Source organism: Mesocricetus auratus, unplaced genomic scaffold, assembly GCF_017639785.1.
Source record: "Mesocricetus auratus isolate SY011 unplaced genomic scaffold, BCM_Maur_2.0 Super-Scaffold_6730, whole genome shotgun sequence".
Taxonomy (NCBI): domain Eukaryota; kingdom Metazoa; phylum Chordata; class Mammalia; order Rodentia; family Cricetidae; genus Mesocricetus; species Mesocricetus auratus.
The window spans coordinates 20,999,723-21,027,375 of NW_024429184.1; positions in this window are offsets into that span (position 1 = coordinate 20,999,723).

Below are 27,653 nucleotides of genomic sequence, written 5' to 3' on the forward strand. Positions count from 1 at the left end.
TAGGGTATGACATCTCCCACTATCAATGTGTGGTTGTCAATATTTCATTTAAGCTGCAATAGTGTTTCTTTTATGAACTTGATGACCTTAACTTTTTGATGTTAAAAATTGTTTTGTCCTCTTGGTTAATTTTTCTTTTTAATGATCACCAAGTGTCCCTCTCTATTCCTTCTGAATAGTTTTAGTTTGAAATCTATTTTTGTCAGATATTAAAATGGTTGCACAAGTGAAATTATTAGTTCCATTTTTTATAATACATTTGCCATGCTTTTATCCAAAGATGATATTTATTCTTGATGTTAAGGTGTGTCTTTTTTGATGCAACAAAGACATGCTCCTGTTTTTTGTTCATTCTCTTTTTCTGTGCCTTTTTTAACTGAAGAATTGTGTCCAAAGTTGTTGAGAGCTATAAGTGAGTCATGTTTGTCTATTGTGATTAAAAGTTTTTTGGCTGCTTACACTACTCTATGCTGGCATATATTATCTCTTGTATTCTTTAGAATATCTGAATAGGGTCTTCTGGCTTTTAAGTCTCTATTGAGAAATCAGGTGTCATTCATTTAATTTACTATTTTATATATTATCTCTATGATATTTATATATTATATATAATATTGTTATACGTTATTATTTAAAGACAGGTTTTCTCTGTTTGGTCTTGGTTGTCCTGCACCTCTCTCTGTACCCCAGACTTTAACTCAGAGATCTGCCTGCCCCTGCCTACCGAGTGCTGGGATTAAAGGACTGTGACACCACTGCTTAGTTTTGTTTTATTACTTACATAATTAACTAATTATATTTTGATATTTTCAGGTCTTATTCTAATAGGTATGACTTTATCTGTTATTTGGCCTTTTCCTCTTGCAGTGTTTGATATTCCTATGTTTTTCAGTGTGTTTAATATTTTCATTATTATGTTATGGGGGATTTACTTTTCTGCTCCAGTCTATTTGGCGTTTTCTATGGTTCTTTTAACTTCAGAGGCATCTCCTTCCTTAGGATAGGAAGATTTTCTTTTATTGTTTTGTTGAAAATATTTTCATGTGCCTTTGACCTGTTCTTATTCTTCTTTTTCTATACCTAATATTCTCAGATTTGGTCTTTCCATAGTATCTCAGAGTTCCTGAATATTTTGTGGCATGGATTTTTTTATAATTAATGTTTGTTGACAGGTTATTTCACAGAAGAGAAGAAAGCAGAGTATTTCACCAGAAATTTCCTAGCCCTCTGGGAACATGGGTAGAGAGTGAGTATAAGCAGCAGCAGATTGCTACAGATATTGGAATTCAACTTGGAGGAGTTAAGGGAGAGGTGACAATTGTTGTTAACCTAACTGCTGCCCAGCTGTCCTGCCCTATGGGATCACTGAGACTGTCTTCTGGAATTGTTGGCTGGGATAAAGCAATGAGCACAGAGAGGGATGTAAGGAGGGGAAATTATGGGTGATAAGTTAGAAATGTGTGCAGCAGGAGTGAAGGTTGGCCTCATGAGGTGGTCTTCTCTAAAGCTGGGATGAGAGTAGGGTATTGGGCTTGGAGAGGAGAGGTAGGTGAAGTTAGCATACCTGCTAAAGTGGCTAGAATTGAGTGTAGCCATACTAATGTTATTTGATATTTCTTAGTTTACCTTGTATTTATATAAGTCTTAACAATGTTAACATTCCTGTCTGAGTCTCATAAAGTATTTGTTTATCTTTTCCAAAGTAACAGCTGTTCCAATTCAGTGCTTATTTTTAATTATTCCTTTTGATTTTGTTTTGGTTAAGTTACATAATTTTTGTATATTTCGAATATTAATATGTCATAAGTCATAATATTTTCAAATATTTTCTTCTATTACAAAAGATACTTTTCCCCTTTCATTGATTTAGTCCTCTGTTGTAGAGAAATTGAATTTGTTTTAGTTTGATTTTAAGTTTATCAGCTATGTCTCTCAACTCAAGCACATTATTTTAGATATAAATGTTCATTTCCATTTCTGTTGATAAAAATATAAATCTTTCACTTCATGCTGCCAATGAGTACATGGGTATAGATCATATACTGCACATTAAGTGCTCTCAATTGCTAGTATGATATTTTCTAACTTTATTTAAGTGTGTATGTACATACAAACATAAGTTAGCCTAACAATGCCTAAAATAAAAAAATAAATTTTACAAATGATCTCGGACATGTCACATAGATAGTGTTCACTTCCCTGAAAACAATGATTCAAAATGAGTTTAAGTCTTTTGACTGTTTTCTCATAAATAGCAGTTCTCCCAGTTTTCCACCAGCTAGAGCTCTCTGCACTCTTCTTCGGGATAAAACCATAAATGGAGACACAAACACTGCCTTCTTAAGACAATTTCCCAAGTCTTGAACCTGATGTGATAAATTTTACTCAATACTTAAAAGTAAAAGTATTGGTCACAGTACCTGAAAATTAAAATCTTAAATGTATGTAGACAAATTCCAACATGTTGTTCATAGGAACTACTTTAATTATGAGAATCTAGTGATACTGTACATACTATATTCTCAAACACATCAACATGAAGAATGGAGATATGGTATCCTTTAGGTCTGTCTGGAATTGTAATCTACCCTTCCAGCTCTCCTTGCTTTTCTCACATCATTTTCAAATTTCCAAAACTGTGATGATCAACAGAATCAGAAACTCTGACAGCATTACTTAAGCTATAGTTATCATTACAAATTAGCCAGAGAGGTAGCATCTTTATTTTTCTACTAACATGTATTGCTAGAACAGTGATAAGTTATCAAGATATAATGAAAGACCAGTGGAGGAGGATTGCCAAGCTATATTTTGGGGAAACATTCTTTAGTTATATGTATTAGTTTCTAATTATTGTGTAGGAAATTAATATTTCTAATTAAAAGCCCAAGATTAATTTCTGTTTGTAACTTCCTTTTTATATTTATCCTTTGTGTGTTTGATATCATGGATCCTAAACCCACCCATCTCTGATTGCCTTGAATCTGCCCTTTGCTCCTGCAATACCAACTTAAACAAAACAAAATAATATTTAAGATAAAAAAGGAAATAATGAAAAAATGAAGAAATGGAAAGTTTCATCATGGACACTGCAGTGTGACACAGAGAGTCACACTGCAGTGTGACACAGAGAGTCACACAGTCAGCCATTTTATCCAGAGAATTTTACATGCAGGTGTTTATTGCAAAGAGTCAAGGCCCCTGGTCTCTATACAGTATGGACACTGGGCCCTCACTGGGACTCTTCCAGGAAATCACACTGGTGCCCAGTGTTTTAGAGATCCTGCAGCCCTGGGTCTGCAGGACAGCTCCATCCCAAACTCCACCTTGTATATCAGCAGATCTCAGATGGGATGATTCAACATTTAATCCTGGTTCTGGGCCTAGGTGGTTGCAGGGTTCATCAGCACCAAGTTGAGTTCACCAGCACTGCCCTGGCTAGTTCACACCTTGCAAGGGATGAGGTCATTTCTCCCACTTTCACATCCTCAAGGTCTGTTCTCCTACACTTTCACCTTTAGGGCCAGCTGTACTGCATTGCCTGTTGGGGTGCAGGCCACTCACCCTAGGGCTGCAGCTGATGAGGGGCAGGTCCAGTTCTCCCACCTGAGGGACCACATGACAGATGAGTACTGGGGAGTACTCTCCCACCTGCCTCAGGCATTGATATTGGGGGTGCATCTCCCTCCTGCCCACAACACTGCCAGCATGACATAGGAGTAATGTGGACAGCTCTCCCATGCTCACAACTTCAGGGATAGTTCACCCACAACAACACCAAAAGGTTGAGCTCTACTGTTCTGCCCAGGCAAGGTGCAGGAACTTTCTACAGTTCTGCAGCTGGAGAGTTGTATGGTCAGCTTCCTCACCCAACACAGGTGGCAGGCCATGAGGGAGGAAGACATCATTCCCTCACTCTTACTAGTTACATGGTAGATGAGGCATGAGGTATATATGGCCTGGTATTCTGTTCTCACACCCTTAGGCTTATCTCATTTGCTTCTTAGCCTCCACAATTTCCTACCCAGGTTTTTATCTGAGAGTTGCAACTGGTGAGGGGGGGTTCCCTGTCTGTCACAGGTAGTGAGGGGTAAGTGGTAAGGGGGAGATCTCCACCCAGCACATACCAGCACTATGTGACAAATGAATAGTGAAGAGTATTACATCTGATGGGGGAGAAAAGAATCTTTCCCGCTTTTATGACCTCAGGGCCAGTTCTGCTACCTAGCTTAGGCATTGATTGGGAGAGCGGGCATCTCTCCCCCACCCATGCCACCATATATCAGATAAGAGAAAGGGTAAGGTCTCCCATGCTGTGTTCTCGGGGCCAGATCATCTGTGCCCAGGTCAACTGGGTCAGCTCTGCTGTGCTGCCCAGACAAGGTGTGGGGCCCATTCTCCTGTGTGTTTTAGCTGGTAAAGGGGTCAGCTCCTTCACCAGATGGAGGTGGTAGGGTAAGTGGGAAAAGCATATTTCCTTTGACATTATCATCACACTGAAGACAAGGGAGACAATACTAGGTATACCCTCTCATGCCCAGAGGGCTGGCTCACATACATTGCTATCTACAGGGTCAACTCTACTGGGTGCTGCAGCTGGTGGGGGGTTGGGTCAGGTCCCCCACCTACTGCAGGTGTTAAGAGGGAGAGAAGGTGGGCATCTTTCTCTCACCCTTGCCATCACATGGCAGATAAGAGGGGTGCAACCTAATCTCCCATTCTTACACCCCCTAGGCCAGCTTGCCTATGTCGTGAGCAGGCTCAGTTCTACTGTGCTGCCCAAGTGAGGTGTTATGAACCTCTCCCCTGGGTGCTTAAGCCAGTAAAGGCAGTAGCAGTTCTCCCTAGTGTTGCAGTCAAGGATTCACGGGGAAAACTCTGTAGAACCCTATCGTCTCTTTCTTTGGAGGTATCATAGACAGTGAAATTCAATACAGATTGTGGGTTGCATCAGGGCCATAAAACTAGGCATGTGGTCCATTAGCAGCCAGGTCCAAGACATTAGCACATCTCTTGAGCAGCAATCAAGACACTGACTGTAGTCCACTCTCCAATGATTTTACTTCTTAAGATATGCTTCTGTTCACAGGAAATGATGCATTCTCTCTCAATTTTTCTCTTTCAAAACACACCATGCATTTTCTCACCATATCAGTGCCTCATCTGCCTGGCATATTGAGGAACTGGACAGTTCCATTTCTCTCTTCTCAAAACACATGGAAGACCTGTTTGTGGTCTTGTGGGTCTCTTGGCTCTCTGAGTCCTTCATAACACTAGGTAGGTATATGCTTCTTCCTCAGGGTCCAGGACTATCTACGCTGTGCCTGTTTGTGGGTCTCTTGTCCCGACTCAGTCCATCATTCAGAAATCAATTTATTTTTCTGTTTTATAAATAAATGCTTATTTAATTACAAACAATCTTGTTTTATATACCAATCCCAGGTTCCTCTTCCTCCTGTCCTCCTATTCCCATACCATCTCCCCATTCCATTCCCCATCCTCTCCCATTGAAGATGAGGCCTCTCATGGGGTATCATCAAAGTCTGTCACATCTTTGGGGCAGGACTGAGCCACCCCTATGAATGTAGGCTGAGAGAGTATCCCACCAAAAGGAATGGGCTCCAAAATTACATTTGTGCAATAGGGATAAATACTGGTTCCACAGCCAGTGGTCACATAGACTTCCCAAGACCCCTAATGACACCCACATTCAGGGGACCTGGTTTAGTCCCATGCTGGTTTCCCAGCTGTCAGAAAAGGATCCATGAACTTTCACTTGCTCAAGTCACCTGTTTCTCTGGGCTTTCTCAGCATGGTATTGACCCCTTTGAGCATCACTTCTCTCTTTCTAAAACTAGATTCCATGAATTCAGCACAGTACTTAGCTGTGGGTGTGTGATTCTGCTTCCATAAGCTACTGGGTGAAGGCTCCTTGTTGACATTTAAGGTAGTAACAATCTCATTATAGGGGGATATTTAAGGTAGTCACTCCATTATTGCTTGGATTCTTAGTTGGGGTCGTCCTTGTGGATATCTGAAAATTTCTCTAGTGCCAGGTTTCTTGTTAATCCCATAATGTCTGCTTCTATCAAGATATCATTTTTCTTGTACTCCTTTACTGTTCAACCCCCAAATTGACCTTCATGATCCCTCATGTTTTCTCCCCACTACCCTTCTCCCCTCTTCTATCTCCTTCCTTACCCCTCCCCCATGCTTCCAATTTACTCAGGATATCTTGTGCTTTTCTCCTTCTCAGGGAGTCTATTTATATCTCTCTTAGAGTTCTACTTGTTTTCTAGCTTTTCTGGTGTTATAAGCTGATTACCCTTTGCTATAAGTCTAATATCCATATATGAGTGAGTACATACCATATTTGTCTTTCTGTGTCATTGTTACCTCACTCTGGAAGGTTTCTTCTAGTTCCAACCATTTGCCTGCAAATTTCAAGCTGTCATTATTTTTTGCCACAGAGTAGTACTCATTTGTGTAAATGTAATACATATTCATTATCCATTCTTCAGTTGGGGGAAATCGAGGTTGCTTCCATCTTTTTGCTATTATACATAAGTCTGCTATGAACATAGTTGAACAGATGTCCTTGTGTTTAGAATGTGCATTCTTTGGGTATATGTTGAAAAGTGGAATTTCTGGGTCTTCAAGTTGATTGATTCCCATTTTCCTGAGAAACCACCATACTGATTTACAAGGTGGCTGTACAAGTTTATATTCAAACCAGCAATGGAGGAGTGTTCCCTTTTTCCACACCCTCTTTAGCATAAACTGTCATTGGTGTTTTTAACTTTAGCTATACTGACAAGTTAAGATAATATCTCAGAGTTGTTTTGCTTTTCATTTCCCTGATGCCTAAGGATGTTAAGGAATTCCTTAAGTGCCTTTCATTCATTTGAGATTCTTCCATTCAGACTTCTTTGCTAAGTCCAAATGGATCAAAGACCTCAACAGAAATTCAGCCACATTGAAACTCTTAGAAGAGAAATTAGGAAGTACCCTAGAACACATTGGCACAGGAGACCACTTCCTGAACACAACACCAGTAGCACCGACACTGAAATCGACAATTAATAAATGGGACATCTAGAAACTGAGAAGCTTCTGCAAGATAAAGGACACAGTTAACAAGACAATACTGCAGCCTACAGAATGGGAAAAGACATTCACCAACCCCACATATTACAGAGGGTTGATATCACCAAAATCCAAAGAACTCAAGGAGCTAATCACCAAAACACCAAAAATCAGTTTAAATGCACAAAATTGCAATGGAAGGAAGGCCCATGCATCTGTATTCTTCTCTCCTTTGTCCTCTGTATTCTACTCCCTCCTCCCCACTTCTCTCTCTCCTCCTCCTCTCATCTTTCTATGTGTTTTTGTTTCTGCCTTTCTGTCTCTCTCCCTCTTCCCCTCCTTCTCTTTCTTCCAGTAATTTTTGCTTATGAATCCTATCCAATATTTTGAAACATCAGCTTAGTATCTTTCTTTGGTGATCAGTCCATGTTCTACCCTGCTAGTCCCAGTTTGCCTGCCTCTTTCTCTGAGGACTACTGGTATCATATTAGAACCCAATAGGTGATATAGAATAAGATCCTCATGCCAAGACCAATCTAATTTTAAAATTTATTTTTGCCACAAAATGTAACATTAGGTTCTAGATAAGTGTGGGAGAATTATTAACTTTGCCCCATTGTTTCTGTCATGTTAGGCTGTAATTAATATTACTTTTAATTTTTAATTACTATATTCCCTACTCTTAGCAGAGAACCAAACATTTAATTATTTTCTTGGATATCTGTGCACATATGAGCTGGTTACTATAAAGTCCAGAGGAGGAAATCCACTGAAACTGGAATTATAGATTGTCGTGAGCTATCATGTGGATTCTGAGAATTGAACATAGGTCCTCTGGAAGAGTAACAATACTTGTTACCACTACGATTCCTCTCTAGCATCTATGTAGTTATCTTTAAGCTTTTATAGGAAAGTCTACAATATAACCTGCATTGTGTTTGTGGTAGTCAAAAGCAGTGTTGAAACAAACAAAATTAATAAATATTTCATTCAAACTATAGCGTACTATTTCAAGTGGGCAAACCTAGGATGAATTTAATAAGCACTTCTCTTTTTTGTTGGTATTGCTGTTTCAATATTCAAAATGAAATGAATATATCAGAGTTAAATCAATATGAAAATAACAATCAAAACCAAGATGATGCTGTATCATTTAATAGTGATTTATTCTCAAGTGCTCATCTTCTCTAGTCTAACTAACTAACCACACTAATCATAAACTAGATGAATATACTCAAGAAAACTTAATGTAAGAAGTCAAGTGGCCCATTGAAAAAAGGGAAATTTACTTATTATGTAATAATAATAACTTACTCTTGAGAAGGCGGATATTTACAGCAAAGGAAACTTATCACTAGAGAGCAACCACTAAAGAAATATACTAAACTGGTGGTTCTTATCATGAAGCAAAGACTCATAAGCAAATAAATAAGGAGAAAGGGTGAAAAGAGGAGATTAGAAGGGAAGGGATCAGATGAGATGAAGGGAAATGGGAGGGGAGGAGTAGGGAGAGGACAATTGGAGAGAGGAGACTTGAAAAGAAGAGTCTGCAGTATTTTAGAACTACTTAAGTGAACAGTTTAATAATTTCCTAAAAACCATTTCTCAGAAGATCTAGGAATTCTACTGTGTGTGTGTGTGTGTGTGTGTGTGTGTGTGTGTGTGTGTGTGCATAAATGTATGTATGTGGTATGTGCACATGTATGTGATAGCTACAGGAAGATGTCAGCTATCCTGCTCTATCACTCTTGCTCTTCTTTCCTTGAGCAACCACAAATGATACACCTGTCTCTACCTCCACAACACTGGAGTTACGTGCTGTGGCTGGCTTTCTGTGTGGGTACTGGGGATTTGAACACAGATTCTCATGCTTAGGACACAAGCACTCTCAACTCAAAGAGCCATTCCTCCAGCTCTTAGTCTACTCCTAGGACAGCAGTAGAGTAGTTTATAACAGGCAGAGGTGTCTGCTTCAGAATCAGAGTGCCTGGGGTCAAGATTGGCTCATGGGCAGCTGCCATCCCAGTGTTTTGTTCCATGTGTTGCAGATGTGATGGTTCATTTAATCATGAAGTAGACCTACAAGGAAGGTAGCATCCTGTTTTATAAACATGTGATGGGGAAGTCAGTCTGTGCATATGTTTGATTAGGTGTAGATAAAGCACTGTTGGTTAATAGGGGAAGAGAGATAGGTGGGACTAGGAGTCTAGAAGGATTTTGGGAAAAGTAGTGAGGAGAGTTGTAACAATATGATTCCTGTAGGAAAGAATGCAAGGCTGGTGTTCTCAGAAAGATAAGTCCTTACAAAAATATATATTAGTAATTAAGAGATAATAATTAAGTCAGAGTTACCCAATTAGAAACCATAACAAACAGCCAATAGCTTCATAATTAATATAGTCTCTTGTGTGTTATTTGGGACTGATGAGACTCTAGGATCAGGCTGGTAGGAGGACAACACATTACTGACATGGACATAATTTTCACAGGTCATTAATCAACATTCTCCCAAGCTGTGAGGAGGCTCTTCTGAGCTCCTTTTGTAGCCTTGAATTGTAAAGACTTGATAAAACACAAACACTTTAACTATATACTTTATTCTTTGCATTCCTTTTTTGAAAACTTTGGATCTTCTTTTGATATACATACATATATATATATATATATATATATATATCGGTTTTTTGAGACATGGTTTCTCTGTGTAGTACTGGCACACACTCGGTAGACCAGGCTGGCCTCAAACTGACAGAGATCCACCTGCCTCTGTCTCCTGAGTGCTGGGATTAAAGGCGTGTGCCACCAACTGCCCAGCTAGACTTACTTTATTATTATTTTGTGTCTATGGGTGTTTTGCACCACATGCATGACTGATGCCCAAGGAGGTGGTGACCTTCATTTGGGTACTGGGAATCGAACTTGGGCCCTTTGTAAGAACAAGTACTCTTAACCACTAAGCCCCAAAAGTTGCCCAGGTCTCCTCACTGACTATCACACTCAGGGGGGTCTGGATCAGTCCCATGCTGGCCTCCCAGCTGTCAGTCTGGGTCCAAGACCTCCCCCTTATTCAGGTCAGCTGTCTCTGCTGGTTTCAACAGCCCATTCTTTGCCAATTTGCTCATCCCTCCTCTCTCTCTGTCACTGGGCCCCATGGGTTCAATTCAGTGTTTAACTGTGGGTGTTTGCCTCTGCTTCCATCAGTCACTGGATGAATATTCTAGGATAGCATATAAGGTAGTCATCAAGTTCATTATCAGTAATGGGCATTTTAGGTAGTCTCTCCCGCTTGTCAGTTGGTGTCATCCATTTAGATCTCTAGAGGTCTCACTGGTGCCAGATCTCTCTTCAAATTTATGACTCCTTCTACTGTGGTATTTCTCATCCTGTTCTCCCCCTATTCTACCCCCAACTCAACCTTCCTGTTCCCCCATGACCTACTCTCATCTCCCCTTCTCCACTTCTCTTCTTCCCAGTGGAACTACAGACTGGCACTCTCCTGATACATGTCTAATATATATATGAGTGAGTTAGGAATTTTGCTTTTAAGGAGAAAGGAAAATCATGTATCCCAACAAAGATTCTCAGAAGTCTATTCCTAACAACGTTATCTCTGGAAACAAACAACAAACCCTTTAAATTACCCAAATGATCCAATACAAATGGATAAATGAATAATGATAATTCCAAAATGAAAAATATTGATAAAAGTAAATAGGTGTTGGAAATGAATGAAAGTTTTAGAAGCACTCAAAGATAAAGGAACATGCATATATTATTTCAAGTGTATGTATGGAAATGATTGTTAGAATTTAGAGATATAGATTTTCAAGTTGGCAGGGGACACATTACAAAATCAGTGATGCTACCAGTCGCTCAAAGTCCTTATGAATCCCTGTGTTCTACAGAGATGTGCAACTCCATTGAAGAAGTTCTGCATCCTTTACTTGAACAAACTGAACCTTCATAATATGGAAAGCAGCCAAAATTAGAAAGGGCTTGCTGTCACTGGAATTACCAATTTGAACTGATATACCTTCTTTTTGTTTTTGTTTTTTTATCAGTATTTATTCCTGGCATACAGATGGACTCTGGGAGTCCATTCCACCCAAAAGGATGCTCTCTCTGTCTTGACAATTGGTGGAGGGCCTGGGCCCTGCCCGGGATTATATGACTGGACTCTGGAGGACCTTACCCTCCCTGGGGAGTGGAAAGGAGATGGAGTGGGATGGGTGATGGGGGAAATCCTATGTATATGCCAATAAAGCACTGTTGGGCCAATAGGGAACCAAGATAGGTGGGACTAGGAGTCCAGGGGAACTCTGGGAAGGAGAAACACAGAGAATCAAGATGAAACGCCATGGGGTAGGAAGCCTGAAACTATTCTCCGGTAAGAGAAATACTTAGATTAACAATTATGGGGTAATTACTTAAGTCAGAGCTAGCAAGTAAGAAACAAACAAGGCCAACAGCTTCATAATTAATATAGCCACCTCTGTGTTTATTTGGGACTGATGCGGCTCTAGAACCAGACTGGAGGGAAGGCTTCTCTCAAGGAAAAGGTTTCTCTTTGCAGATGGGGGGTTGGGAGGAGCGGGGGGGGGGCGGGGGAGAAGGGGAGGGAAAGGGAACTGAGAGTAGGATGTGTAAAAAGTTAAAAACAAAACAAAACACCATGCCGTGTTTTACAGCCAGCCATTAGAAGAGAGTTTGTGATGAGTATCTCAGTGAACTACTTAGGCAAGGGCTCCACATGGGAACTTCCACTATACCTTGGCACGGTCTTTAGATGTGAACCTTGTGCAATGTCCTAGAAGCAATGTCCTTACAGCAGCCCTGAAGATTCAGGATATGCATCCAAAGAAGGTCAATCGTCAATCAAAGAAGCTGACAAAATCTTTTTTTAATTAATTAATTAATTTATTTTTCAGTTTAAATTTAGATAAGAAACAAGGTTGCTTCACAAGTCAGTTACAGGTCCCTCTCCCTTTCCATCCCCTCCTCCCGTGCCCTCCCCCCATACCCCCCATTATCCTCTCATTTCCCCAGGGAGGGTGAGCCCCTCCATGGGGGTGTCCATAGTCTGTCATTTCATATAGGGCAGGGCCTAGACCCTTCCCCAAGAGTTCACGGTGAGAGTGCACCTCACATTGTTGGATGGGAGTCCAAAGTCCATGTGTATACTCGGGATGGGTACTGATCTGCTGCCGAAGGCTCAGTAGATTACCTAGGCCTCCTCACTGACACCCACATTCAGGGGGTCTTGATCAGTCCCATGCTGGATTCCCGACTGATGCCTGGGATTCAAGAATTAACCTTTGTCAGGTCAGCTGTTTCTGGGGGTTAAACCAGCCCAGTCTTAATCCCTTTGGTCATCAGTCCTCCCTATCTATTACTGGCTTTCTTGAGTTCAGCTCAGTATTTAACCGAGGGAGTCAGCCTCTTCCTCGATCAGCCACTGAATGAAGTTTCTGTATCCCAGACTCTCTGGCCATGGGATTGTAGGCTGGCGCTCCCATGATCTATGCCTAAAATCCATATATGAAAGAGTACATGTCATGTTTCTGTTTTTGTGACTAGGTTACCTCACTCAGGATAGATTCTTCTAGTGTCATCCATTTGCCTGAGAATCTCAGGATTCCATTGTTTTTTTCTGCTGAATAGTACTCCATTGTGTAAACGTACCACGTTTTCTCTATCCACTCTTCAGTTGAGGGACATCTAGGTTGCTTCCAAGTTCTGGCTATTACAAATAAAGCTGCTATGAACATAGTGGAACAGACATCTTTGTTGTATGAATGGGCATTTTTTCGATATATTCCTAAGAGTGGAGTTGCTGGGTCTTGTGGTAGGTTTATTATCTTTTTTTCTGAGGAATCTCCATTCTGATTTCCAAAGTGGTTGAACCAGTTGGGACTCCCACCAGCAATGGAGAAGTGTCCCCCTTTCACCACATCCTCTCTAGGATAAATTGTCCTTGGTGTTTTTTATTTTAGCCATTCTGACAGGAGTGACGTGGTAGCTCAGAGTTGTCTTAATTTGCATTTCCCGGATGGCTAAGGATGTTGAGCTCTTTCTCAAGTGCCTCTCAGCCATTTTAGACTCCTCTATTGAAAATTCTCTTTTTAGTTCTGCAGCCCACTTTTTAATTGGGTCCTTTGATGTTTTGGAGACATGCTTCTTGAGTTCTTTGTAAATTTTGGAGATCAACCCTCTGTCAGATGTGGGACTAGTGAATATTTTTCCCATTCTGTGGGCTGCCTTTTTGTCTTGCTGACTGTGTCCTTTGCCTTACAGGAGCTTCTCAGTTTCAGGAGATCCCATTTATTAATTGTTGATCTCACTGTCTGTGCTAGTGGTGTTATGTTCAGGAAGCTGTCTCCTGCACCAATTTGTTCAAGGGTACCACCCACTTTCTCTTCTAAGAGGTTCAGTGTGGCTGGATTTATGTGGATGTCTTTGATCCATTTGGACTTAAGCTTTGTGCATGGCGATAAACATGGATCAATCCGCATTCTTCTACATGCCAGCGTCCAGTTTTAACAGCACCATTTGTTGAAGATGCTTTCTTTATTCCATTGTATATTTTTAGCTTCTTTGTCAAAGGTCAGATGTTCATACAGGTTTTCAATTTGATTCCCTTGGTCTACCTGTCTGTTTTTGTGCCAATACCAAGCTGTTTTCAGAACTATATCTGAATAATAGAGCTTGAGGTCAGGAATGGTGATGCCACCGGATGTTGCCTTGTTGAACAGGGTTGTTTTGGCTATCCTGGGTCTTTTTTTCCATACAAAATTGATTATTGTTCTTTCAAGGTCTGTGAAGAATTGTGCTGGGATTTTAATGGAGATTGCATTGAATCTGTAGATTGCTTTTGGCAGGATTGCCATTTTTACTACATTGATCCTACCTATCCAAGAGCATGGGAGATCTTTCCATTTTCTGAGGGCTTCTTTAATTTCTTTCTTTAACGATTCAAAATTCTTGCGATACAGGTCTTTCACTTGTTTGTTCAGCGTTACCACAAGGTATTTTAAGTTATTTGTGGCAATTGTAAAGGTTGATGTTTCTCTGATTTCTCTTTCAGCCCTTTTATCATCTGTATATAGTAGGGCTACTGATTTTCTTGAGTTGATCTTGTAGCCTGCCACTTTGCTGAAGGTGTTAATCAGCTGTAAGAGTTTCCTGGTAGAGTTCTTTGGGTCATTGATGTAAACTATCATATCCTCTGCAAACAGTGAAAGTTTGATGTCTTCCTTCCCAATTTGTATCCCCTTGATCCCCCTTGTTGTCATATGGCAATGGCTAGAACTTCAAGTACCATGTTGAAAAGGTACGGAGAGAGTGGACAGCCTTTTCTTTTCTTGATTTTAGAGGAATTGCGTTGAGTTTCTGTCCATTTAGTTTGATGTTGGCTGTTGGTTTACTGTATATAGCTTTTATAATGTTAAAGCATGTCCCTGTTATCCCAGATCTCTCCAAGACCTTGATCATGAAGGGGTGTTGGATTTTGTCAAAAACTTTTTCAGCATCTAGTGAGATGATGATGTGATTTTTGTTTTTTAGCTTGTTTATATGGTATATTACATTGATGGATTTTCATATGTTTAACTATCCCTGCATCCCTGGGATGAAACCTACTTGATCGTAGTGAATGATTGTTTTGATGTATTCTTGGATCCGATTTGCCAGTATTTTATTGAGTAATTTTGAGTCAATGTTCATGAGGGATATTGGTCTGAAGTTCCCTTTCTTTGTTGTGTCTTTGTGTGGCTTGGGGATCAAGGTTATTGAAGCCTCATAGAAAGAGTTTGTCAAAGACCCTTCTTCTTCTATTGTGTGGAATACTTTGAGAAGAATTGGTATAAGCCTTTCTTTGAATTTCTGGTAGAAGTCTGCACTGAGTCCATCTGGACCTGGACTTATTTTGGTTGGGAGATTTTTGAAGACTGCTTCTATTTCCATAGGGGTTATAGGTCTATTTAAATTGCTTATCTGTTCTTGATAATTTTGGCTAGTGATAGCTATCCAGGAAGTTGTCCATTTCCTTTAAATTTTCGAATTTTGTGGAGTACAGGTTTTCAAAGTATGACCTGATGATTGTCTGGATTTCCTCAGTGTTTGCTGTTATGTCCCCCTTTTCATTTCTGATTTTGTTAATTTGCATGTTCACTCTCTGCTGTTTGGTAAGTTTGGACAAAGGTTTGTCTATCTTGTTGATTTTCTCAAAGAACCAACTCTTCATTGCATTGATTTTTATTATTCTTTTCCTAGTTTCTACTTTATTGATTTCAGCCCTCAATTTGATTATTTCCTGGCGTCTACTCCTCCTGGGGGAGTGTGCTTCTTTGTGTTATAGAGCTTTCAGCTGTGCTGTTAATTCTCTAGTATAACTGTTTTCCAGTTTCTTCATGTGAGCACTTAGTGCTATCAACTTCCCCCATAGCACTGCTTTCAAAGTGTCCCATAGGTTTGGGTATGTTGTGTCTTAATTATCTTTAAATTTGAGCAAGTCTTTAATTTCTTTTTTTATTTCTTCTTTGACTCAGGGATGGTGCTGTTGAGCATTATTCAATTCCCATGAGTTTGTAAGTTTCCTGCAATCTGTGTTGTTGTTGAATTCTAATTTTAAAGCACGGTGGTCTGATAAGATGCATGGAGTTATTCCAATTTTTTGTAGCTGCTGAGGTCTGATATGTTGCCAAGTATGTGGTCGATTTTTGGGAAGGTTCAATGTGGGTGGTGAGAAGAAGGTATATTCTTTTTTATGTGGATGAAATGTTCTATAGATATCTGTTAATCCCAGTTGGGACATTACTTCTATTAGACCCTTTGCTTCTTTGTTAGTTTTCTGTCTGGTATTCCTGTCTAGTGATGAGAGTGGTGTGTTGAAATCTCCCACTATAACTTTGTGGGGCTTTAGATGTGATTTAAGTTCTAATTATGTTTCTTTTACAAATGTGAATGCCTTTGTATTTGGGGCATAGATGTTCAGAATGGACACTTCATCTTGGTGGGTTTCACCTGTGATGAGTATGTAATGACCACCTTCATCTCTTTTGATTGATTTTATTTTAAAGTCTAGTTTGTTAGATATTAGGATTGCTACCCCTGATTGTTTCTTGGGTCCATTTGATTGGAAATTTTTTTCCCAACCTTTAACTCTCAGATAATGTCTGTCTTTGAGGGTGAGGTGTGTTTCTTGTATGCAACAGAAGGAAGGGCTCTGTCTTTGAAAACATTCTGCTAGCCTGTGTCTTTTTTGAGGTGAGTTAAGGCCATTAATGTTGAGGGATATTAATGACCATTGATTGCTCATCCTTCTTCGATTTGCAACGGTTTTTGTTGGTGGAATTATGTGTGGAATTTCACCCCTTTATTCTTTTGGCTGTTGGTAGAGAGGGATTCTCTAATGCCTATGTTTTTCTGGTTGTAGTTAGCTTCCTTGGGTTGGAGTTTTCCTTCGAAAATTTTCTGTAGGGCTGGGTTAGTGGATACGTATTGTTTGAATATAGTTTTGTCATGGAATATCTTGTTTTCTCTGTCTATAGTGATTGAGAGCTTTGCCAGGCATAGTAGTGTGGGCTGGCATCCATGTTCTATTAATGTAGGTAGAATATCTATCCAGGACCTTCTGTCTTTAAGAGTTTCCATGGAAAAGTCAGGTGTAATTCTGATTGGTCTGCCTTTATATGTTACTTGACCTGTTTCCTTAGCTGCTCTTAATATTGTTTCTTTATTCTGTATATTTGGGGTCTTGGTTATTATGTGGTGAGGGGATTTTTTTTTGTGGTCCACTCTATTTGGTGTTCTGTAAGCTTCTTGTACCTTCATTGGCATGTCTTTCTTAAGGTTGGGAAAGTTTTCTTCTATGATATTGTTGAATATGTCTTCTGCCCCTTTGAAGTAGTTTTCTTCTCCTTCTTCTATACCTATTATTCTTAGGTTTGGTCTTTTCATGGTGTCCTTCACACATGTTTTGTGTTAAGGATTTGTGTGTCTTATGGTTTTCTTTGGTTGATGAATCCATTTCTCCTAGTGTATCTTCAACACTTGAGATTATCTCTTCCATCTCTTCTATTCTGTTGGTAATGCTTGTATTGGTAGTACCTGACAGTTTGCCCAGCTTTTCTATTTCCTGCCTTTCTTCAGAGTGTGTTTTTTTTAATTGTCTCTATTTCAGTTTTCAACCCTTGCAGTGTTTGCATTGCTTCTTGCAATTTTCGGTTTATCTTTTCGTCCATTTGTTGCCTTTTATGATTTTTTTGGTTTGTTCTTTCTTCCATTTCTTGCATTTTTTGGTTTCCTTTTTGTTCCATTTCTTGCATTTTTTGTTTTGTTTCTTCTTCCATTTCCTGCCTTTTTTGGTTTGTTTCTTCTTCCATTTCTTGCATTTTTTGCTTTGTTTTTTCTTCCATTTCTTGCATTTTTTGCTTTTTTTCTTCTTCCATTTCCTGCCTTTTTTTGTTTGTTTTTTCTTCCATTTCTTGCATTTTTTGGTTTGCTTTTTGTTCCATTTCTTGCATTTTTTGCTTTTTTTCTTCTTCCATTTCCTGCCTTTTTTGGTTTGTTTCTTCTTCTAGTTCTTGCATTTTTTGCTTTGTTTTTTCTTCCATTTCTTGCATTTTTTGCTTTGTTTCTTCTTCCATTTCCTGCCTTTTTTCATTTGTTTTTTTCTTCCAATTCTTGCATTTTGTGGTTTGTTTTTTTCTTCCATTTCTTGCATTTTTTGGTTTGTTTTTTCTTCCATTTCTTTGAGGGATTTTCCTATATCCTCTTTTAGGGCCTCTATCATTTTCATGAAAGTGGTTTTAAGGTCATTCTCTTCTGCTTCGTTCGCATTGGAATGTTGGAGTCTTGCTGGTGTGGAGTCTCTAGAATCTGGTGGTGTCATATTTGTTTTTCTGTTACTGAGTGTGTTTTTGTATTGTCTCTTTCCTATCTCTTCTTCTAGTGGGTTCAGAAAGAGCCCCTTACTGGTCTGGTGGTTAGGGGACCAGAGTTCCCTTTTGGCCGGTGCCAGCATGTCTAATAATCTGGTGGTTCTTCTATTTATTGTCCTCGTTCTGGTCCCATGGGTGGAAAAGATGAACAGGAATCTGGTGCGCTTAGCCTTCTACCTGGTCCCCTGGACCATATGCTGCATCCTGTTGTACCTGATTCTGTGGCCTGAATAGCTGCTCCCCTGGACTCCCTGGCTCCTCTGGTTTCCTGGTCTCGTTGGTGGGAGAGAAATCCTGGAGTCTAGGGTGTTTCACACCTGCAGGGCTTGGAAGCTCTGTGCAGTTCCCAGGCAATCCCCAGACACTGGAACACAGGCCCAGAAGCCGGCCTGTTTACCTGATGCTGCCCGAGGAACAGCTGCTTCCCTGGACTCCCTGGCTCCTCTGGTCTTTTTGGTGGAGAGAAGACCTGGAGTCTGCTTTGCTTGCATCCCGTCAGGATTGGAAGCTCTGTGCAGTTCCCAGGTGATTTGCAGGCACTCTGATATACCTTCTTAAAAACATATATTTATTTATTTAACATTTTTATGCATTTGTATGCTTACATGCTTTTATGAGCACCCAGTGTGTGCAAATGCTCACAGAAACCAGAAAAGGATGTAAGATGGTAGAATTACAGGTGATTGTGAATTATCACATATAAATCTAAACTGCTGAGTCATCACTCCAGACCCAGATTTGGCCCATTTAATAGTTGGAAAATGATGAGGGTTATATCATAAAAATCTATTAATTGCACATAGGACTGTCTCCAAAAAACAAGTTCTTTCCATAATCTCTATTAAAGCAGTAGCCAAAGAAGTGTCCCACAGATGTATTTTCTGGATTTCTATATTGAATTTAGTACCAAAATATAAATTGGTTATTATACCATCTTTTTTCATTCTAGAATGCACTATGCATCTTTGATTTTGCTTAAGAAAAGTAATTCATGTTTTGTTGTATAATCCTCTGTAGAATTTATTAATAAACTATTAAACAAGGTACAAGGGCATAGTTCATTTTAATGTTCCTGTAAATATGCATTATCTTTTTAATATTTAAAGAAACATTTACCTTTGCAAATGCTCCTTCCATTCAAGGCAAAAGAGAACCAAAAAAGTGAAGCATATGTATTAAATAAATGCAAAGGTTTTGCAATGTTGAGTTAGTTACATAATGCTTTCCATTCTATCTAAATTCTAGTGAAAATTTAAATTTTGTAAATTTATGAAAGTTTTATTATGCTTGCAGTAATGGTTTTGAAGTACTAAAAATGCCAGACTAATCCTTGATGAAATGCATGACTTAACAAAAGCTTGCCAATTCTACCATAGAAATTTCAAACTGCCAAATGATAGCTAAAATGAAAAGCAATTTATTTAATTTTAGTGATTTCCATATATGATTGCAATATTACAGGTGATAATGGTCTCTTTCACGAAAAGTTTTAAAAATAAATGGATGAACAGCTGTCTTGTGTGTCAGAGAATTAATGTGTTAACATGAAGATAACACTTAGAGCAGGTTGTGGTGGTTCACATTCTTAATCTTGAGTACATAGAACTTCAGACAGAAGCAGATAAATCTTTCTGAGTTCAAGTCAAGTATGGTCCAGATGGCAAGTTTCCTGCCAGCCAGGCATTCATAGAAACACCAAAAGAAACCTAAACAAAAAAGCAGTTACAAACTGTATTATTTCTGAACTATAGCTAAGTTACTTTGAAATTCAGATAATTTGTAATCATACAAATCCAGATTAGTCAATGCACACAGGAATTAGGCTTAAAAAAACATATCACTCTCCACATTATACAAAATAATGCATCAAAAAGACTGGTTTTGTTTATTATTTAACACTACAGGCAATTTTTTCATTAATGAATGAGAATACTCTGATGGATAATATCTTTAGTGATTATCTGATAATTTCACATAATGAACCCTGATCACACATCACACTCACTTACCAGAAGCCGAAAGACATCAATGTGGATCCTGATGGGGGAAGTCCTTCTGTGTATATGCTGTCTTATTGGTTGATAAATTAAAGAACTGTTGGCCAATAGGGAAGTAAGGTAGGTGGGACTAGGAGTCAAGTAGTACTCTTGGAAATGTAGTCAAGAGTAGGGTGTTGCCATGTGATACTGGAAGGAAAGGGCCCAAATTTGGCATCCTTGGAAAGATAAGTCCTTATACAAAAATATATTAGTAATTATGGGTTAATAATTAAGTCAGAGCTAGCCATTTCAGAAACCATAGCAAATGACCAACAGCATTATAATTAATATAGTGTCTCATGTGTTATTTGGGGGCAAAGCAGCCATGGGACCCAGGCAGGAATCCTGCAACAGGACTCCAGTCTCCATTCTGCCCATGGACATCAACATGGACACATGAGCAACATTGCAAAGCCTACAGATCTTAATATGCCCTCCAATGTCAATGAACTACATCAGGAATTAACTAGATCTTAAATGTGTGAGAGGTTTTTCTTACTTATATTATTTGAAGTGGGAAGATCCACTACTGATCCAGATCTCTAGTGAAATAAAAACAGTAATTAAGTCTCTGCCAAAAACAAAAATCCAGGGTCAGATGGAATCAATGAAGAATTCTATCAGACTTTCAATAAATTCAAAGAAGACACCAATACTTTTCAAAATATTCCTCAAAACAGAAGGAACATTGTCAACTTTGTTTCAGAACATTATAATAATCCTGATAGATAAACAACCCAAAGACCCAAGTAAGAAAGAAAACTGCAGTCCACATTTTCTTATAAACAATGCAAATGCAAAATTTTTAAAAAATACTTACAAACTACATCCAACAACACATTGAAAATATTATCAAACATAATCAGTTAGATTTATACCAGAGATGCAGGGAATGTTCAACATACATAAATCAATAAAGGTATAACACCATATAAACCAGCTGAAAGTAAAAAAATAAATACACACAGGGTCATCTCTGTAGATGCAGAAATTGCATTATCAAAAATTCAACACCCCTTCATGATAAATGTTCTGGAGAGAGTAGTGATACAAGCAGGATATCTCAACACAATAAAGGTGACTTACACTAAGTCTACAGAATACATGATCCTAAATGGAAACAAACTAAAATCATCTATACTAAAATCAGAAAGAGTCCAAACTGTTTCTGGCATATTCATAACTACCATAAATTGTAAACATCCCAGATAAATATCAACAGATTTGAAAGGCTAATGAAAATATTTACACAATGAATGGTACTCAACTGTTTAAAAAATGAAGACATGAAATTTGCAGGTAAATGGATGCAACTGGAAAAAATAAATTCACCTAGAGTGAGGAAACCCAGATCCTCAAAAAGACAAATCTTTTAGCTTTTATGTCTTTTGATAAGCAGATTACAACCCATGTAACCATGGATGTTATGTATAGAATAAGGGATTGTGGTCGATGAGTATTCCCCCAAAGAAGGGGAAATGGAATATTCCATTTTGGAGAGACTAGTGGAGGGTGTGGAAGACTTGAACAGGAAGATTCAACGGAGACAAAGAGGAAAGAGGGCATAAATGAAGGATATGGAAAGGGATAGCTACTATTAAGGAACATTTGAGGAATCATTTGAAAACCCAGTGTAGTAGAAACATTACTACATATATAGCTAAGTGGAATCACCAAAGCATGAGGGCAACAAAGGCCCCATCTCTTGTGACAAGATGAAACCTCTAGTACCAGGATTTGCAGTTGAGTTATTGTCTAAAGAGTCCCCATGGAAAACCCAAAACTCAGGTTATTTCCAAAGATATTAATTATTCTCCACAAACTGATGGAAATGCCCTGTTGCTGAAGATGGCACCAAGACAATTTATTGAATATGGAGTAGGTGAGCCGGAACCTAACTATAGTCTTCACTCCTGCTGAGATATTGGGAAGTATTATGGAAAAAAGATAAACACCAATGCAGCTGCAGAGCCTTGGATCTGCAACCTATTTTTATGATACACTAATGAAATAATCACACAAATGCTGTATGTGTAACCAAGCACTGTCTGATTGGATTTAAGGCTATGCCATGAGATAGATTCCATGCCTAATACTGCCTGGGTGGCCAAGAACCTGAGACAAGTTAAGGCATGAATCTAGAGGAAAGCCAAATACTACTGTTCTTCTAAATAATTTATCAATAAAATGGCTCCTAACAATATTCTGCTGTATTCACAGAACAGTTGTTCTTAACCTGTGGGTTGTGACCTTTTTGAGGTTAAATGACCCTTTTACATAGGTCACCTAACACCATTAGAGAAACAGATATTTTGATATATTATTCATAACAGTAGCAAAATTACAGTTATGAAATAGCAACAAAAATAATTTCAAGGTTGGGGTCACATTAGTAATGATATTAAAGATTTGCAGCACTAAGAAGGTTGAGAACCACTGTCATAGACTCATGGTTTTTCTCAGCCATCATCAGAGAAGCTTCCTCTGCAATAGATGGGAACAGAGACCTACAGTGGGAAAATGTACAGAGAATAAGAGACCTTCAAATAGTCTTAAATGGGCTGTCTTCATAAAATCCTTCCCCAAAGGACACAGGACAACTTAAAGAAAAAGAAAGAGAAAAACCTAAGGGATAGAAGGTTTCGAGGGCACCACGGAAACAAGACTTCTAAATACGAGAGGGTGATGCCATAAGAACTCACAGAAACTGATGCAGGGTGCACATAGACTGTATAGGTCTTAGCACAGGGGTCTCAGTGCTGAAAGAAGTGGGGAAGCACATTCACCCATAAACCACAACCTGCCTCCAGTTGACATCTGCTCATGAAGGAAAAATTAGTTATCTCCAGTGGAGTCCGTTGTAGGATATTGAGGATGCGTTATATTCATCTATGCTGTGAAACATTTATTAATGATGTAAAGATGTGTTGCATTCTGTTATGATGCATTAGTTTAGGTCTGTAAAACTGTGTTATTCTAAAAACACATGGTTGGTTTCATAAAGACCTGAAGAGACAATAGCTAGTCAGGAGAAAGGTGGAGCTAGGAGGCAGCAAGAATAAAAAGGAGAAATTTGGGAATAGGAGTTTGAGGGATGAAAAAAGGAGGAGAGAAGGACTTCAAAAGCCAGTCACCTAGGTACACAGCAAGCCACAGAGTAAGAAGTAAAGAAAGGTATGTAAAATAGAGAAAGATAAAGCCCAGAGGCAAAAAGTAGTTGACATAATTTACATTAACAAAATTGTGGTAGCAATAACACAAGCTAAGACCAGGCATTAATAAGTAATAATAAACCTCTATGTGATTATTTGGGAAAAATATGGATGGAACCTCCCAAAGAATCAAAGAGTCAAAATAGCTAAAGGGGTCTTACTGGGTATACAACCCACACTTAAGGGCAGACCCAAATAACAGCAGTAGATGAAAAATTTAAAACGAATTCAATGGCATCTTTGAAGAGTTTTGGTCTCATGCTTTTTCTCAGCATTTGTCTACCCTACAAGTCCTTTGTTTACATATTATGGATTTTGATTTTTTGTTTGATGGATTTTCTCTATGAGTAAATGTGTATGTCTCAGCATCTATGTATGTTCCTTGTGCTTTTTCATTGGCTCCTATTTTCCCTTTCCATTTTTTTTTGTTTGATAATAGTATGTTACTTCAATTGTTTTTTTAGCTGTGTGTATGCTTCTAACAGGGCAGAGAAAGAAAGTGTTGATTGTGGCTGCAAGTAGAGAAGCAGAAATGACCTGGGAGAGAACCCAATAAGAATATACTGTATGGAAAAATGTATTTTCAATAAAAATATAGAGAACAAGGGCACTGTTTAGAAGTTCCTGAAGTGTTTCCTCTCTTTGTCTAAGACAAACAAAAGTTGTAAGAACTGATATTACAGACAAACACAATAATTACCAGAAGTCCTGTAGCTAAAGCGCCAAAGGCCAATACTCCTCTGAAAGACTTTATTAAAAAGGTCTACATCAGAATGCCTGGCACAAACAAAACCCAAATTTGAGTATGGACATATTTACAAGCCCATTAATAATGGACTTTAATTCTGATAAATTTTAATCTTTAAAATGTGATAGGATTAATTATGCTGCACTATAAATATTCTTTTGGTTAGGATAGCATCATAGACTTCTTTCACACAGAAAAATGTTTACTTCTCTATATATACCCAGTTTTCTCCTCAGCAGTACATAAATACAAACCTCTAAGTTTTCTCTCCCAACTTGGCAAGTAGGTACTGAGTAGTCTCTAGTCTTCTTTTCATCCTATTCTGTTCCTTATCTATTCTTGTCTGTGTGCTGCACACTGACAATTGTGAGCTCTCTATGGAAGGAGGAACTGAAGTCTAGGACTTCTCTACAATGCTGTTTCTCTGATATTGATAGTACCTTCTTTCAAAAAAGAAAAAAGTAACCTTCAAAGATGTTCCCTTTCTCCAACTCCTCTTAGTTTCTCCAACCTCTCTACTCTTTTAAGCACAACTGTTGCCACAGGACTTCTACAATTTTATTCTAATGGTTGCAGCAATATTGTTTAGTTTATGGTGGTAACAATTTTAAATTCATGAAGATAAAACTCTTGAATTGGCATAATCGATGACACAGTTGAGATTAAAAAGAGACAATCTGAGATACCATGTGTGTACTTGAATGCTTTGCTTTCAGCACTGCCCAGAAATACTCAGAGAACTATCAGAAATGGGAGTGGGAACTTCAGACACTTAAACTTTAAATTGTCACACTGCAAGTTCAAAGAACTTTAGATATGATAACTAAGGGGATAAAATGTGAAAATTTTAAGAGAAATTATGTATATAACAATAAATTGTGGGTTCAGTCTGCTGTCCACACAATAGAAAAGAAGGTAGTGTGAAGAAAATGATAGTGTCAAGCCCTGAGTGTACTTCACAATTATCCAGACTACTGAGATTATCTCAAATTTTAGGAAATACTATGCTATTTTATATGGGAGCCACTAAAAATCCAACACATATCACAAAAGACATACTCCAGCATATTCAAATCCAGTAGTTTTATGGTTTTTGATTTATTTATGTCATTCTTCCTGGAGGAGTTTAATTGACTAGTAATACACACTTAGGAATTATATTCCTGTTGATGTTGCATTCTTGGTGAAAGTACTATGTTCCAGTGCTGTTATTTAGGTTAGTGTATATCTGACCCTGTAATGATGGTACCCACTCTCACAGACCTGAGGAAACTGCATTAAATGGTGAAGTTAAGAACAATCATTGTACTGCAGTGATGACATTTTCTTTTCAATTTAAATGTTAGATACAAAAAGAGTAATTTGGAAAGCAACATAATATACAATTAGCTGAGATCATGAAACCTCTAGCTAAAAGGAGTATTTCTTAGCACCACCGACAAAAGCATCTGAGACAGCAGTCTTTAAGCTGGTCTCTTCTAGTGGCTCCTATTTAACAGCCACAGTTCTCAAAGGGTTCAACCTGTACAGCCTAACATAGGTTCTGCCATAAAAGTTACAGAAACACTAAGCCTGGATATTGAGGTCAGTTTGAAGTTACATTTATCAGAGGGATATATTGTCTTTCTTATCCATGAAAAACTGAGTTTCTTTTTATTAAATCTTTCCTAGATAAATCACTGGATCAATGATTTTCTAATCCCCATGAGCTGAAAATGACATCTCAGACCAAGAAGACACAGATTCACTGGGATGGTCACATTTTCCTCATTAAAATGGCCATGAAATATAAGTAAGTCTTCAGTAGTCTAAACTTATTATTTGAAAAATTCTAGACTTGGCTGATAGACCTTGTCACTCATAAGCTGTATGTCACCTTGTAAAGAGGATCCAAATATCATAGGTGAGGGATTCATGATGAGTCATTGTTGGGTGAGAAATGGAGAATCAGTCTTCTTCAGCAACATCTCTCTGATAGCTTAGGTAAGCCAAAGTGGTCTGGTTTAAACACTTAGAAAAAGAAGCAATACTAAATAGACTCAGCAAGTTTTATTCTTACATACATCTATATGTGACTGTGTGTACGTATATGGGGTGTTTGTGCATGCATGTGTATGGTATGTGTGTGTGGTATGTTTGTGGGTATGGTATGTGTGTGCCTGTGTGTGTGTGCACTGTGTCTGAGGTATGTGAGGGGTGTGAAGTGTGTGGTGTGTTTGTGTGTGTGTTTGTATGTGTGTGTGTGTTTGTGAGTGTGTGCTATGTGTTTGGTGTGATATATGTATGCTGTATGTGTATGCTGGGTGTGCAAGCCTATGTGTGTATGTGCATATAGTGTGTCTATATTTGTGTTGTATTGTGGTGTGGGTGTATGTGGTTTGTGTGTCTGGGTGTGTGGTGTGGGTGTATATGGTCTGTGTGTCTGTGTGTATGGTGTATGTATTTATATATATATGGTGTGTGGATGTGGTGTGTATGTGTGAGTGATGTGTACGTGGTGTGTGTGGTATGTATATGGTATATATGTATGGTGTGTGTGCTTTTGTGTGTGTAGCACAATAAATTAAAGAAAATATCAATAATTTGAGAGATAGTGGGTCAGTCTTACAAGTGTTTCTCTGTCGAAAAGTTCCACAGTGGTATATGCTTTCCAATATCACAGAATCACAGGCCAAATGGACCCTCTATTCTCTGCCACTGAGTTCCAGCTTAGGTGACTAAACATTCACAGGATAGAGAAAACTTGCCTGTCTTTGACTTGGGCTAGCCCACATGGAAGATGCTGTCAGTTAAGTGAAACATCCTTTTTTCCTAATTCAATAAATTCCATCACTATATTAAAATTAAAATAAAAATTAAGTGTATTACATATGTTCCCTTTAGTATGTTGGTGTCCTTAGTCTATTTGGAGCTGAGATTCATGCAGGATAACAAACATACATCGATTTTCATTCCTTTCAATGCAGTTTTCAGTTTGAGAAGAGTTATTTGTTTAAGATGCTCTTTTCTCTCCAGTGGCCATTCTGGTAAAAAATCAACTGTCTGTAGGTATGTGGAGTTCTGTGTTGCTCTTTAATTACATTGATCAGTATGTCTGTTTTGATCAATATCATGCTATTTTTATTAATATGGCTTTGCAGTAGTGCAACTTGAGATCTGGGAAGGCAATGATTCCAACAGTTCTTTATTTTTCAATATTTTTCTGAAAACTAGTGTAGTCGCATGTGTGTATTTGCATATGAAGTCTCTAATTACATTTGAAATAATTGGCATATGAAAGGACTTTCTGAACAATACCCTGATTTGATAAACATTAAGACAAACAATTTTCTTAGGGCCCCTTAGATCCTTCTCTGAAACACTTTGAGCAGTGTGCCTCCAGTATCAACCCTTTTTGTGAGCTGGAAGCAGCTAATATGGTGGTCACTCCCAGTCTTCCCCTAGCAGTTATGATTACCTTTGAGAGTGTGGGAGAGTGGGAAGGATCAGAAACTAAGCAGTAGACAGATACCTTGGTCCTGAGATAGATAGGGAAAGGGGCTGTGGCTAGTTAATGAGGATGGTGAATTTCCAAGACAAGCAAATTCTGTTTTCACATTCTAGACTTGAGAAGAAAGCTTACAGATTA